Consider the following 13,722-nt stretch of genomic DNA (forward strand, 5'->3'; position numbering starts at 1 on the left):
CTAGGAGTAAGAGTGGCCACAAAAATTGAGCCCTATGGGACTGACATTGTGATTTATCTCGTTACTAAAATTTTCTCTGTTCACACCATTTCCTGAAATATTCAGAGCAAATTTTTGTAATTAGATGATAAAGAAAATTTTAAAACTTTTATTTAAATTTAATTTAAAATTTTAAAACATGAGCAGTGGCAAACGCTAACATCTTCATTCTTATTAAATTTAAGTCAGTGTGCTATTTAGTAACCAGTAAATTGCCATATTGCTGCTGTACTAACATGTGAACATGTAAACTGACCCTTTCCACACAAAAGGGATAAAAATCGTGCAGTTGGTCGAGAGAACATGTCAATGGTAGAGTCCGTAGACGCGAGAACCGTGGTTTCAATCAGAATAAGTTAACTGAGAGAACTGAATAAGTTTGGCTGAGCGTAACTATAGCGGACCTTAAGTTCTGATAAAACATAAGAGACAGTTTACGGACTGACACAGCTGCCCACACGCTGTATTGCCGTTGTTATTTTGAAGTGGAAGCGTCAGCACAGCGCTAAACGTAGTCATCTCTCAGACACGCAAAAACCATACTGATGAAGACCTACGAAGTGTGTACTCTACTAACGTGCGACAGGATTTTGTTGTCTGGTCTGTGGCGCAGTCCAGGCGCCTCTGGCCTTCATTTGCGCCCCAAACCCTTAGGGTCGGCAATAAGAGATCCTAAAAAGTATATCCAGATAAGGAACCAAAGGTCAGAAATGAATCTTCCAGACGGTTCGACATCTTGAATGAGCGATGTGTGTGAGAAACATGTTTGTAAATTGCTTAAGTTTCTTCCTTTCAACCAAGCGCCCACCATATCGCCGTTGATGGTGTTACAATACACAGTCGTACGTGAGATGTCCACGGTGGAGTTTACATGACTGAATGTGGAAGGTGGAGCATTACTCGTCATGGGAAGGTGCAGCAGGGTGTAGTGCCTGCAGGTAGAAAGATGTACATAGGAAAGTTCCGCCACAAACGTCAACATTTATCACCGTGGACAGAAACATTCGACAAAGAAGGTCGTTGAAGCAACAGGGATGAGACCAATGTTCTCGACAAAAAATTGTTCGCAAAGTGAAATACCAAGATGGTGGTCGCGTCGTCGCACATTTATGTCGATCACATTGCCTGTCTACCGGTAATGACGCAGGTAACCCACCATATCAGTACAAACATTTTCGGCATTGGATTGACGAAAAACTGACAGAAATTAAGATTGTGATATTAATGCTCTAGACGTTCTACATAGTCTCCGCACACTTGAGTACAACGCAGATAATGGTCATACAACCATGTGAAATTGTCCTATGGCATGTTGTCCAATGCACGCGTCACGTTGGCTTGAATGTCGGTTGCGTAGTCAAAGGATTGTCATTTTTTGGTAGGTTCATATTGACAAATCCAAGTCTCGTCACGTGTGATGATTTTTTACAGAAAAGAATTGTCTTCGTTTTACATTTCAATTAATTAACGGTAGCCATGCGCGCATCATAGTTTTTGGTCAGAAGCCAGGGTGAGAGGAACAAACTTTGTACACACTTTTAGTTTCCTGAAAACATGCGGGAGAATGGATTGAACGCTTAATTATAGATGTTGCTCAATTTAGATTCGTGATGGAACAAGGTTGGGACACTACGTTCGAACGTCCACTACTTCACACTGCCTAGCCGAATGCACGTCTGTTATTTACAGTTTAGGCTGCCATGGTAGTTTATTGCGCTGACATCGCTCATACCCTGGTAAAAATTACAGACTAGGAACTTTACTACGTGCGGTCTAAAATGTTTATGTGAAGCAATTCATCGACGTTATTTTGAATACACTGAAACAGTTTTCGAAAGGTTTTCTTTGGTTGTCCGGTAAAAACTAAATTTGGAGCGGACTTCCTCTGCCACAGTACCAGCTCGCCTGGCATTTGACTGAAAAGGCATTGACTCTACCATGGGCCATTACTGAAATGATCTAGAGAATTAAAGGAAAAAGGATAGCGCGGTTGTCGATAAGCCCTATCTACTTGCCCCTAAAATGCTCTTTGAAGAATACAGTGTTGGAAATTACAGGTAGAAAAACAGTGACGCCCTTTTTTAAACAATATTTACAAACAATGATGTCAAATGATTTTGATCCGCAGCTTAGTACTGTCAGTGGATTATGCTGTAATGCGAACACTGAGACTGGAGCTCGTTTCTCTGCAAAATCGCTACGAGATAGGTTGTCGCTATAACGTACAAGATGTTTATGTTTATAAAAAAACGATGTATTTATTTATGAAAATTATTCCCTTATCTCATATTACTCAGCTTAGGAACCCCAAACATCTGCATAGTGTTAGCCTTAAAGATTTTGGACAAGCTGTATGCTGCGCAAGCGCGATGCATACTACAAGGTACTTCGTACGATTTTAGGAATTTTGTGTAATGTCCTTATAGCGAGGGAAATCGTCTTTCACTTTTCCTGACACGCCCCAGTCTCTCTTATTTTATCATAAGGTCATTACGCGAGATAAGCCAAAGTGGTGGAAGTATCAATGCGCAGTCCTGTTCGAATATCGATTACCGAAATTACCCAACAGTATCTCTTGAGAACATGGTCCTTATTCTAGAGAATCCCATTTGAGTTGTCTCAGAATCTTCGTTACACTTTCGTATGAGCAATACTGACGCGTTACGATTTTAGCAACGCGTTACAGAACTGGTGTGTCTTCTTCTACTGTGCCTAATTGATAGGAACTCTTAAACACCGGTACTGTACCCTAGAAGAGTTGTTTTTAATGTGATTTCTTCTATAGATGCACCGCGTTCTCTCGGAATCCACAGAACAAATTCAAGTACTAGAAATGTCCCGTGTACGTGCAAGTTATATCGCTCCTTAGTATTGCGCCTAAATATTAAAACTTGTGGGAGTACGCAAACGTTTACCATTAATATAGTAATTGAAAACTATTAGGTTCCTTCTCTTTATTATAGGCAAACTAAGCTGTCATTGATCTGTGGAGCAACGGACGAAGTTTTAAGGAGTGCAGAGTTGCATTACAAGGCTTGACACTGAGACGTGCATTCGAGAAGCTGTGAGGTGCGTGGCGCATGGTATACACTTGCGTATGTTGTGTGTCGATGAAACCTGATAGTGTTGTCCTTATTCAGACCATTAGTTTTGGTTGGATATGAATGAATGGAGGTGTTTTAGGCAATAACACGAATGCTCCTATTACTGTGTCCACAGTTTGAAAGGAAGGAAGATTGAGCACTTTCTGAACTCTGAAGTCGTTCGGGACATCTGTATCAACACTCTGCAGGCCAGGTTGCGGTGCGTGGCGGTGTGTACTTCGTGTACCGGCATCACTTCCCCCTTTCCTGTTCCGATCGCGAATGATGCGCGGGAAAAACTGTTTTCCATCACAATCATTTCCCAAGAGGTATGTGAGAGCAAGTAACATGTTCTTGACTCTCCTTAGAGCTTCCGCTCTCGTAATTTTAACAGGAAAACTCTCCTTGATGCACAACGCCTGCGACTGGAGATTGATGAGTACATTCGTGACACTCTTGCGCTCAGTGACGAATACTGCTGCTTTTCTTTGTATTTCTCCCATCTCATCTATCAGCTCTACCTTGTAAGGGTCCTAGACTCGCAAGCAGTACTCCAGAATAGGTAGAAAAAGAATACTTCAAGCGTTCCAGACGCTTACTACTAGATATTTTACTTGGGTCCTTCCGTCTATCTACGCGTATTATATTACATTTGTTTATGTTAAAGATCAACTCTCATTTCTTGCATCAAGTAGTAAAACTCTGCAAGTCTTCCCACATTTCAATACAGTGTAGTGGATTATCTGTGAACAACGGCATCACACGCACAGTGTTGTGCACCGTGGTATTTAAAGAAATCGTGATTATTAATGACACTGCAACACTCCTTTGTTGTATGTCCGGAGTTACTTTCATGTCTGAAGATTTTACCCAGTCAAAAAATATTTTCTGTATTCTATCTGCTAGGAAGTTTTGAATTCAGTCACAGAATTATGTTGATATCTACAGAGAAGATTATCGGTTCCACAAAAAGATGTTCTACGCATGAATATAAAACTTGCTCCCTAATTCATCGACAGACTGACGTGAGCGATGTAAAACTACAGTTGTACGGAGCAAAAAGTCAAATTTATGGAGAATTATGTAGGAAACTAGTCATATGGCTTAGGGAAACCACGCAAAACCTAAATGACGATCGACAGGCAGGAATTAGCACCCCTCTATGCGAGTAAGAGTCCTGCGTCTTGTCCGTAACGGTTTGGTATAGAACCTTTTGTATACGTTCCTCCGCACTGAGCAAAAACGCTGCAACCTGTCTAGAAGAAAATCTGACGAACCTGCTCAACTGGCTTGCCACGATCTGAATCTCGCCGAAACATAATTAAAATGAGACAAACGGTTGGTTGTCTGACAGATAAAGGCGCTAATAATTCAAGGAAAATTATCAACTGTGTTTCACGAAGAACGATAGAAAAAAAAATAGCTTTTGCTATATGAGAACGTCCCCCCAGTGAAACATGGACCTGGCCGTCGATGGGGTGCCTTGCGTACCTTAGTGATAGAGGTAGCCGTTCCGTAGGTGCAACCACAATAAAGAGGGATCTGTTGAGAGGCCAGACAAAGGTGTGGTACCTGAAGGGAGGTAACAGGCTTTTCAGTAGTTGCAGGGGCAACAGTCTGGATGGTTGATTGATCTGGCATCGTAACACCAGTCAAAACAGCCTTGTTGTGCTGGTATTGCAAACGGCTGAAAGCAAGCGGAAACTTCAGCCGTAATTTTTCCCAAGGACACGCAGCTCTAGTGTCACAGATCTCTGAAAGATCTAAGTCGAGAGAAGGTCCCGGGAGTAGGCGATATTTCGTCAGAACTACTGATAGCCTTGAGAGGGCCAACCATGGCAAAACTGTTCCACCTGGTGCGCAAGGTGTGTGAGACACGCGAAATACCCTCAGAATTCAAGAAGAACGTAATAATTCCAAGTCCAAAGAAAGCAGTTGCTGACAGGTGTGAAAATTACCGAACTATTAGTTTAGTAAATCATGGCTGCAAAATACTAACGCGAATTCATTACAGAAGAATGGGAAAACTTGTAGAAGCCGACATCGGGGGAGATCAGTTTGGATTCAGGAGAAATCTAGGTTCCAGGGAGGCAATACTGACCCTAAGACTTATATTAAAAAGATAGGTTAAGGAAAGGCAAACCAACATTTATAGCATTTGTAGACTTAGAGAAAACTTTTTACAGTGTTGACTGGAATACTCTCTTTAAAATTCTTAGGGCAGCAGTTATAAGAGTCGAGGGAGATGAAATGGAACAGTGCTTGAGAAGGAGGTGAGACAGCTTTGTAGCCTATCCCTGATGTTATTTAATCTGTATATTGAACAAGCAGTAAAAGAAGCCAAAGAAAAATTTGCAGCAAGAATCAAAGTTCAGAGAGAAGAAATAAAAGCTTTGTAGCCAGCCGATGACAGTGTAATTCTGTTACAGACAGCAAATGACTTGGAAGAGCAGTTGAATGGAAAGGGCAACGTCTTGAAAGGAGGATATAAGATGAATATCAACAAGAGAAAATCAAAGATAATGGAATGTAGTCGAATTAAACCAGCTGATGATAAAACGGATTAGGGAACGAGACACTTAAAGCAGTAGATGACTTTTGCTATTTGGCCAGCACAATAAATGATGATGGCCGAAGTAGGTAAGATATAAAACGTAGACTAGCAATGGCAAGCAAAGCGCTTCTGAAGAAGAGAAATTTGTTAACATCGAATATAGATTTAGGTGCTAGGAAGTCTCTTCTGAAGGTACTTGTCTGGGGAGCAGCTGTGTATGGAAGTGAAGCATGGACGATAAACAATTTAGACAGTTAGAAATGTGGTGCTACAGAAGAACGTTGAAGAGTAGATGGGTAAATCACGTAACTAATGAAGAGTTACTGAAAAGAATACGGGAGGCAAGAGATTTGTGGCACAAGTTGACCAAATGAAGGGATCGACTGACAGGACACATTCTGAGACGTCTAGGGATCACCAGTTTAATGTTGAAGGGAAGCAAATTCGTTCTGTACACGACGTCTTACTACTCTACGAAGAAATTATTTCGTAAGCTTCCTGAAGCTTACTCCAACACTAAGCTCAAATATGCTGCGCAAAGATAACAGCTACACAATGTGACGTTTATATAATCGGGCTTTTTCCAGTTGTATGGGACACATGCAACAGGTTTATACCTTGCAATGTACTAGGTTTTCTGATGTGCAGCTAAAGAAGAAACGGCTATGATTCGAAACGTTCTTCCCAGAACACGTTACACAAAACATGTACAACGTTTATATTTTAAGATGAGTTAATCATATTAAGGAAAATCTGATTTTACACTAAGAGCTTCACGTGCTTATACCGTGCGTTCCATCACATCACACAGAAAATGTCGCGATCACTCACTGAAAATCTATTGAAGTGGAAGAAATACAGACTAATTCTGGGAGCTATCTGCTACAGAGAAGCATAGCATCCGAACTGAATATATACTGGATCGATATTACAGACACTTTGTATTTGTCGCGAGGAATCAGCCGAGCGGTCTGAGGCGCTGCAGCCATGGACTGTGCGGCTGGTCCCGGCGGAGGTTCGAGTCCTCCCTCGGGCATGGGTGTGTGTGTTTGTCCTTAGGATAATTTAGGTTAAGTAGTGTGTAAGCTTAGGGACTGATGACCTTAGCAGTTAAGTCCCATAAGATTTCACACACATTTGAACTTTGTATTTAATACAGCTTTTGAAAAATATTTCAGTACTTGCTGCACTGTTTCTTACTTGATTAAAATTTGCTCCATACAAGACTTCACTAACGTGATAAACTGTTTAAAGTGTATTTGTTTTGGAGCTTGTGGAACATCTACATTTAAGACTATATCAAAGAAAACACTCATATCTAGGAGGTGACTGCACTATCACCTGCTGGAGGTGCACAGTGATGACAGGCGGTGCAGCTTCTATCCTTCAGTTTCGTCTCAGTATTTCCTTTTCTTTTCTACGCTGCTTCTTATCAGCCGCTGCTTGACGACTGTTTTCTTCAAAAAGAAGTGCCCCTGGTGGTCTAGTGATCTCCAGGACGAATTCTCGAGAGCTGAGGTGTCTCAGGTGCTAATATTAATGTGACACATCTTCATGTTAGCCTTAATTACATATTTGAATCATTTCCTCTCACCTCTCACACGTTGTTTACCTACTGTTAACCCGCAGGAAAACACTTGTTTGTGAGTGAGATTTTGGGAGCGCGGACTGCATTCCCTGTCCATCGTAACTGGCTTCTTACAAGCATCGCTTCTGTACTGGTTGTATGTGACTCTTCAAGACTGCTGACATTTTTGCGTCTGTCTTGCCATATTATATGTGGAATCCTCCTCAGGCATCGCTTGTGATAGCAGCGTTGCAAGGTGCCATTCTTGTACGATGTATTTGATGAACGATCCAGTATTGACCTTCCAATTCTTACGGGTGATATGAATGCCTTACTTAGCAACGACCTTAACGGTTTTCAGCATGTTGTTGGACCCTTTGCGACAGCAGAAAGCATGAGTGATAATGGTGAACGCTTCAGATTAGTCTGTAGCCTTCACGGTCACTGAACTAACAATAGTCTCTTTCTGAACATAATGATGCACAAGAAGGCCTGACGTTCGCCTGATGGAAACACTCTAAATTAGATTACGTTTGTACAAATAGCTGATAGAAGTCGTCTATGCGATACACACGAAACTGTCGTGTTACGGGTAATGGAATTGACCACCTCAGTTAAAAGCGCAGTAACGCCGACAGTCTAAGCGACCATTTGAAACGGCAGAGCTAAAAGACGAACAGGTAGAAAACTCATTCGTAATCAACCTTAAAAATCGGTTCCAGGCACTTCAAAATCTACCTGATAACGTCGAAACGCAATGGTTTATATTCAAGGATTCTGTGAGTACGTGTGCCGAAGAGACAATTGGACGACGGAGTGGAACATAGAAAGAACGATGGATTCAAGGCCGAACTTGGAATCTGATAAATGAAAAAAAGATGGTAAAGCAACAGAGTGAACAAGCTACACATCAAGAAGAGCTTCACGCAGTTAAGCGAAAATATGCCGAATCAAGAGTAGTTACATGGTCAACAAAAAAGGAATAGTTAGAACCGAAAAGTAGAGAGGTGCAAAATCATGTCTCTCGAAAAAGACATCAGGACATTGTACCGTATCGTTCGAGGACTTACTGGAGTGTATAGTATTTAGAACGGCTCCACAAAGGATAAAAATGACAAACTTCTGATCAGAGAGGATGACCAAGTCGCATGATGGGTTGAGTACTTCAAGGAAACATTAAAATGGTTCAAATGGCTCTGAGCACTATGGGACTTAACATCTTAGGTCATCAGTCCCCTAGAACTTAGAACTACTTAAACCTAGCTAACCTAAGGACATCACACACATCCATGCCCGAGGCAGGATTCGAACCTGCGACCGTAGCAGTCCCGCGGTTCCGGACTGAGCGCCTAGAACCGCTAGACCACCGCGGCCGGCGCATTGGAGGACCTAAGCCTAAATAAGTCTGCAGTATGTACAGGTTTCAGATCCATAAAGCAGGGTGGTAATTACAAATAACTTATATGCAAGGAGCTTTGTTGCAGCAGTGGCATCGCGGTTGTAAAATACTCGAGATAAAACAAAATACTGGAAAAGAAAGTTCAAGTAAGGTTAATCCTTTACTGAATTTCCGAATCTATGTTTCCTCTTAATGAGCGGATGCTACCAAAGTAAGGAACAGTGTATACCTGAATATGAGTTGCTCCATGCGTTGACTTTTCTGAAAGTATTAACATTTTATAAACTAATGCCTGTATTCAGCTTTGATACGGTGAAAATACATGCTTGTTATTCTAATAACCATAATAGGTAAACATAAAATTTGGTTAGCAAATTTATGCTGCTTTCAACAAAACATTAAAAGGAATAAATCCCATTTCATATTGAAAAATATCACTCAGAAATATTTTTTGAGAAGTGTAAGCTACAAATACGTATATTTTGTATAAATCAAACCACTGTATGGAATTTCAGAGGATAACTGACATTTCCGTTATTCATTCCCTTCGTATTTCACGTACGAACGAAGCAAGAAAAAACGATTGCTTATCTCCTCTTACTGGATCACTATGATTCTCGGTTGTCGTCTGTATACAGAGAAGATGTGTATTTGAAGAATATTTATTGCATAAAGGTTCTTTGGGTTTTCAAAGTGGGCGTCCATGCGACTAGCAGTGCAATTTTTGGTACTGTTTCAGCGGCGCTCGCTGAGCGTCCGTACTAAGCACTTATATTCGTTATCATGCAACCTAGTTTGTTAAGTTGCCATAAAGAGACGATAGTTCGCACTGGCGATGTTTCCGCCACCTGTTCTGTAGAAAAAATGAAATGTTACCTGAATTTGCTTTACTCCCGTGACCGTTACATTTCAGAAGTTTATGGTCTATGATGGAGCTTTAGGTGACTGACTGATCAAACAGTTCACATGTTTCAGGATGGCGGACCAGCAATCAGTACTCACGAAGCTAGCTGTACAAGTCTCTCATAGGTGCCTTTTATTATTCATAATCCTTCCAATGAACTTCGGCCTGGCAGTTAACTTTTCCGCTGCAAGATTTTTATCATTTTGAATGCTGATCAAATACTATCTGAGTTAACTCACTGTCTCTACAAATTTACTGTTTGTGTCAATCTCTGACGCTAGTTGGGTTTTTTGCCTACTCATGTTTATTACACTCCATTTAATAGCATCCAGAATAAGTTGTCAGTCGCCGCAGCAAACTTGAACTCCCTAAAAGAATCCTGGAATTCCCAACAGTTATTTGAATCATGTCTTGTATTATGCAATCGTTACGGACACTGGTAATATTATCTGCTTAAGTCATTAAAATATGTTATTAATAGCCACAGTACTAAAACAGTTCGCTGACGAGTATAAACAGTAACGTTTATTTAATATTTACATTCAGATTAAATAGGTCATTTTACAATATAAATGAAAATGCTAGTAGCATATTACATGTTATTTTACATTTATCTATTTCACTTCCTCCTCGATATGCAATGTTCTTCCTTTTATTTCCTGTGGCGAGTCTTCTCCTTTGAACGTACTTCTTTTTTAAATATTGAAATGTATTTCAGTATTATAGTTTCATCGTAAGTGGACGCTCCCTTGCATTGCTATGCTACGTTCTGCTCTCTTGTGATTGTTTTGAGGCTTCACGGCACATAGGAAAATGCAACACAGTGAAGTAATGATTGAACCTGCCAATTAGACCAACAGAATAGGAAAGGGAGAAAAAGAAACCATCGCTCACGTCAACACAAACAAAGCATCCAACTCCGCAAGCAACTATTACCTATGGTAACATACTGAAACTCAGTGAAATGACACTGAAGCAATACGTTCTCTTTTTTTCCATGAATATTCTGACACGCCAAAATCTATACAAAAATCAAGGACACACATTTATAAAAAAATACATAATAAAACAAAAAGGGCAATGCATACGATACTACAGTAGCGATACATGGTGCTATATTTTTTATGTTTTGGGCTCACAGTGCGTTAATTTGGTATACATCTGCCCGTTCAAACTTTTGCACTGGTCAGTTGGTGATATGCGTTATTTTTATGTCTAAATATTTATTACCTATGCATGAGATTTGCTTCCCTATTTTTAAATAACAAACCTACTTTAAACGGAAAACTCATAGATGAAGTTATTTGCTCAGTTGTTTCTTTTTCTTTTCTTCTTTTTTCTTTTTTTTTTTAAATTTCCTTACGGCAGTGGATATGGGTGCGAAGGTAGGGCACATCTGTGTCAGCCAAAGTTTTTATAATTTTCTCCTTAATTTCGAGATGGACTACGGTTTTTTAAAATTTATTGTAAAGTGTAGTAAGCTTGGAAATTCAGAATTCGTTATTTATCTGTCCTCAACTGAACTGTACCTTACTGACGTGGCGTATGCGCATCAGCGTCTGCACAGGAGCTATTGCGCACGTCAAATTATGAGATTAGTCTGATGAGCTGATACACATTCCGATAGTTTATAATCTACATTAATCTGTTTAGTCATCGATATAATAATGGAAATATTATACAGCAGTCAGCTACTAATAAACACACGTAGTCGAGAACATTGCCACAACGAACGTAAGTATAGCATATCGCAAATCTTCTACGCCCTTGCCGGCCACTGAGCACGCACGTTTAACGCAGTCTCATTGGAGTTTCATCATAAGAATGATCTACCGAGGCCCAAAGTGTATACACTTCGATGAAAATATTTCTGCAATAATAACATTCTTCTGAAGAAAACCTCCGCCGTTTACCTGTATACAAATGTAAATGCCTTTCATAAGATATGGATCGTTGATGTACGGTATGCATACTCTTGTTCCAGAAGATTTTGTGTAAAGCCTCGTAGAGACATTAAGAGACTGTGAGGCACTTTGGCAGGAGAAGGACGGGAAAGAAACCATTTGTTGCCCTGCGGAGAGAAATATCTCCACCTTCCCATGAGGGAACCACATTCGCAAGAGGTGATGTCCCTATGGACAAAAGTGAATGTACAGGAATACCTGTGAAGAATGTAGTTTTCAAGACACAAGAAAAACTGCGTATTAGTCCTTACTAAAAGAAGCACCACAGGAGTTACAAAATTCTTAACAATGATTCCATGCTTCCACAACAATCTCTCAGTCGAAACACAAATATTTCATAAATGCAGAAATTTTACGCGCAGGCCACATCTACCACGCTTGAAATTAAATATAAAGCATCAGTACTACTATCCTCGTTTGATTCCAAATGTTAAAAATATGTTACATTACCCAAAATTAATAGATTCTGCTAAAATTCGATACGAACCTGTTTTAATTTCCAATCTAGCGTCTCTCTTGTCCTTGTGTGTTACTGAGGTTTCAAGTACAGTTGTAATATCATTGGTTATAATACAGACATTAGGTTTGTATCTGCTATGGTTGCTCTCTCTTTGGTTCTATACATGTAAGACTGCTGCATTAACATAATTAATTACACTATTGTAGTATAGCAAAGGAGGAAATTACCTGTTATCAAGACACTACGCAAATGAAATCTTTTTCTAGAATACGCTACAAAAAGGTGTGGTAGCGTGTTTTTGATAGAATATTTCTCCAAGTTACCACACTTAAGTCGGTTGTAAAATATTCAAATGTGGATAAAAACTGTGAACTTAAAACTGCTGTTGCGGAAGGCACTCAGACATAATCGATAACTACATGTGCTACAGTAACATGGGCAACAACACATATAATGTTGCTATTCAAAACAGAATGCACATCATAGGTGAAATACAACTGACATACAGGTAAGCTACTCTTGACATAGTGATCCATTAGCCCTGTGAAACGTAGTTACTGATTAGGGACACTTAAGAACATAAGGCACAAATGACAACCAAGATAGTGAAAAACTGACATCACATAGCAAATGCACAAATCTACGACAAGTAGTGTCGTGTGAATGAAGAACTCAAGAAACGAATAACGAAACCGGTATAAACCGGCAAGGTCTAATGTATGGATACAGCCACGTTCACGGTATTTACGTTTGGTTACACACGTTTTCAGTTCCATAGACTCAGAGTGAGAAAATCCTCTTTCATGTGGAGCATGTTAGAATAACATAATTTAGAATACTTATTTCACACAAGAGTTACAATGTTTATACATAATTTTCATTCTACAGACCCTTAGTGCAATGGTACTCAAGGATGTGGAACAAATAAAAAAAGAATAGAACTCATTCTCATTTACAGAGTGATACAATTATTTCTTACATTAGTGTACAAAAATTTTTTCAAAGTCATTATAGGTAAACAGCGTCACATTAAAAATTGCTTCGGCTTATGCTGAACATGCCATTGGACTTCACACGTGCGAAATTCGAACATTACATGGCAATATTAAAAATGTACATAAATTAAATCTTTCAAGTAATTTATTGGTAACAGGAGAAGAAGGTGGCACCAAGAAATATTTTAGTCTCCCCTTAAACTATATTTCTGGAATAGTTAAAATTTTTTGCTGCTTGGTTCGCTATTGAAAACGTCACTTCCTGAATAACGAGCATCTTTTCGAAACAAAATGTTGAACCTATACGTAGAGATTTTGGTTGAATGAAGTGATATACTGTTTATAACGAATTTCATTAAGGGAGGAAGATTAGTCGTTGAAGTCGTGTCGACTGCGATGTCATTAGATCCGGAGCACAAGCCTCAGTTGAGGTAAATTGGGAGCGGAAATCATCAGAGATCTTATAAAGGAACCAAACCGGAATGCGCCTTACGCCATTTAGAGAAATCACGGAAAGTCGAACTCTGGATGGTTGGACGTTGATCTGAACCGCTTTTCTCCTGAAGAAAAGTCCAGTCTCCTTACTACTGCGTCACTTTGTTCGGTATTAACAAATAAATATGCAAAGGGACAATGGGTAGTATATACAAGTCTTTCAACAGGTCCCAGCAGAACGTTTTATAATTGACAGCACAATAAAATCATATTGTACCTTCTGCATTCAGAAAATTTCGGCTTGGCTTGAGGAATTAGCCCA

The sequence above is a fragment of the Schistocerca serialis genome, chromosome 3 (genome assembly GCF_023864345.2).
Source record: "Schistocerca serialis cubense isolate TAMUIC-IGC-003099 chromosome 3, iqSchSeri2.2, whole genome shotgun sequence".
Taxonomy (NCBI): domain Eukaryota; kingdom Metazoa; phylum Arthropoda; class Insecta; order Orthoptera; family Acrididae; genus Schistocerca; species Schistocerca serialis.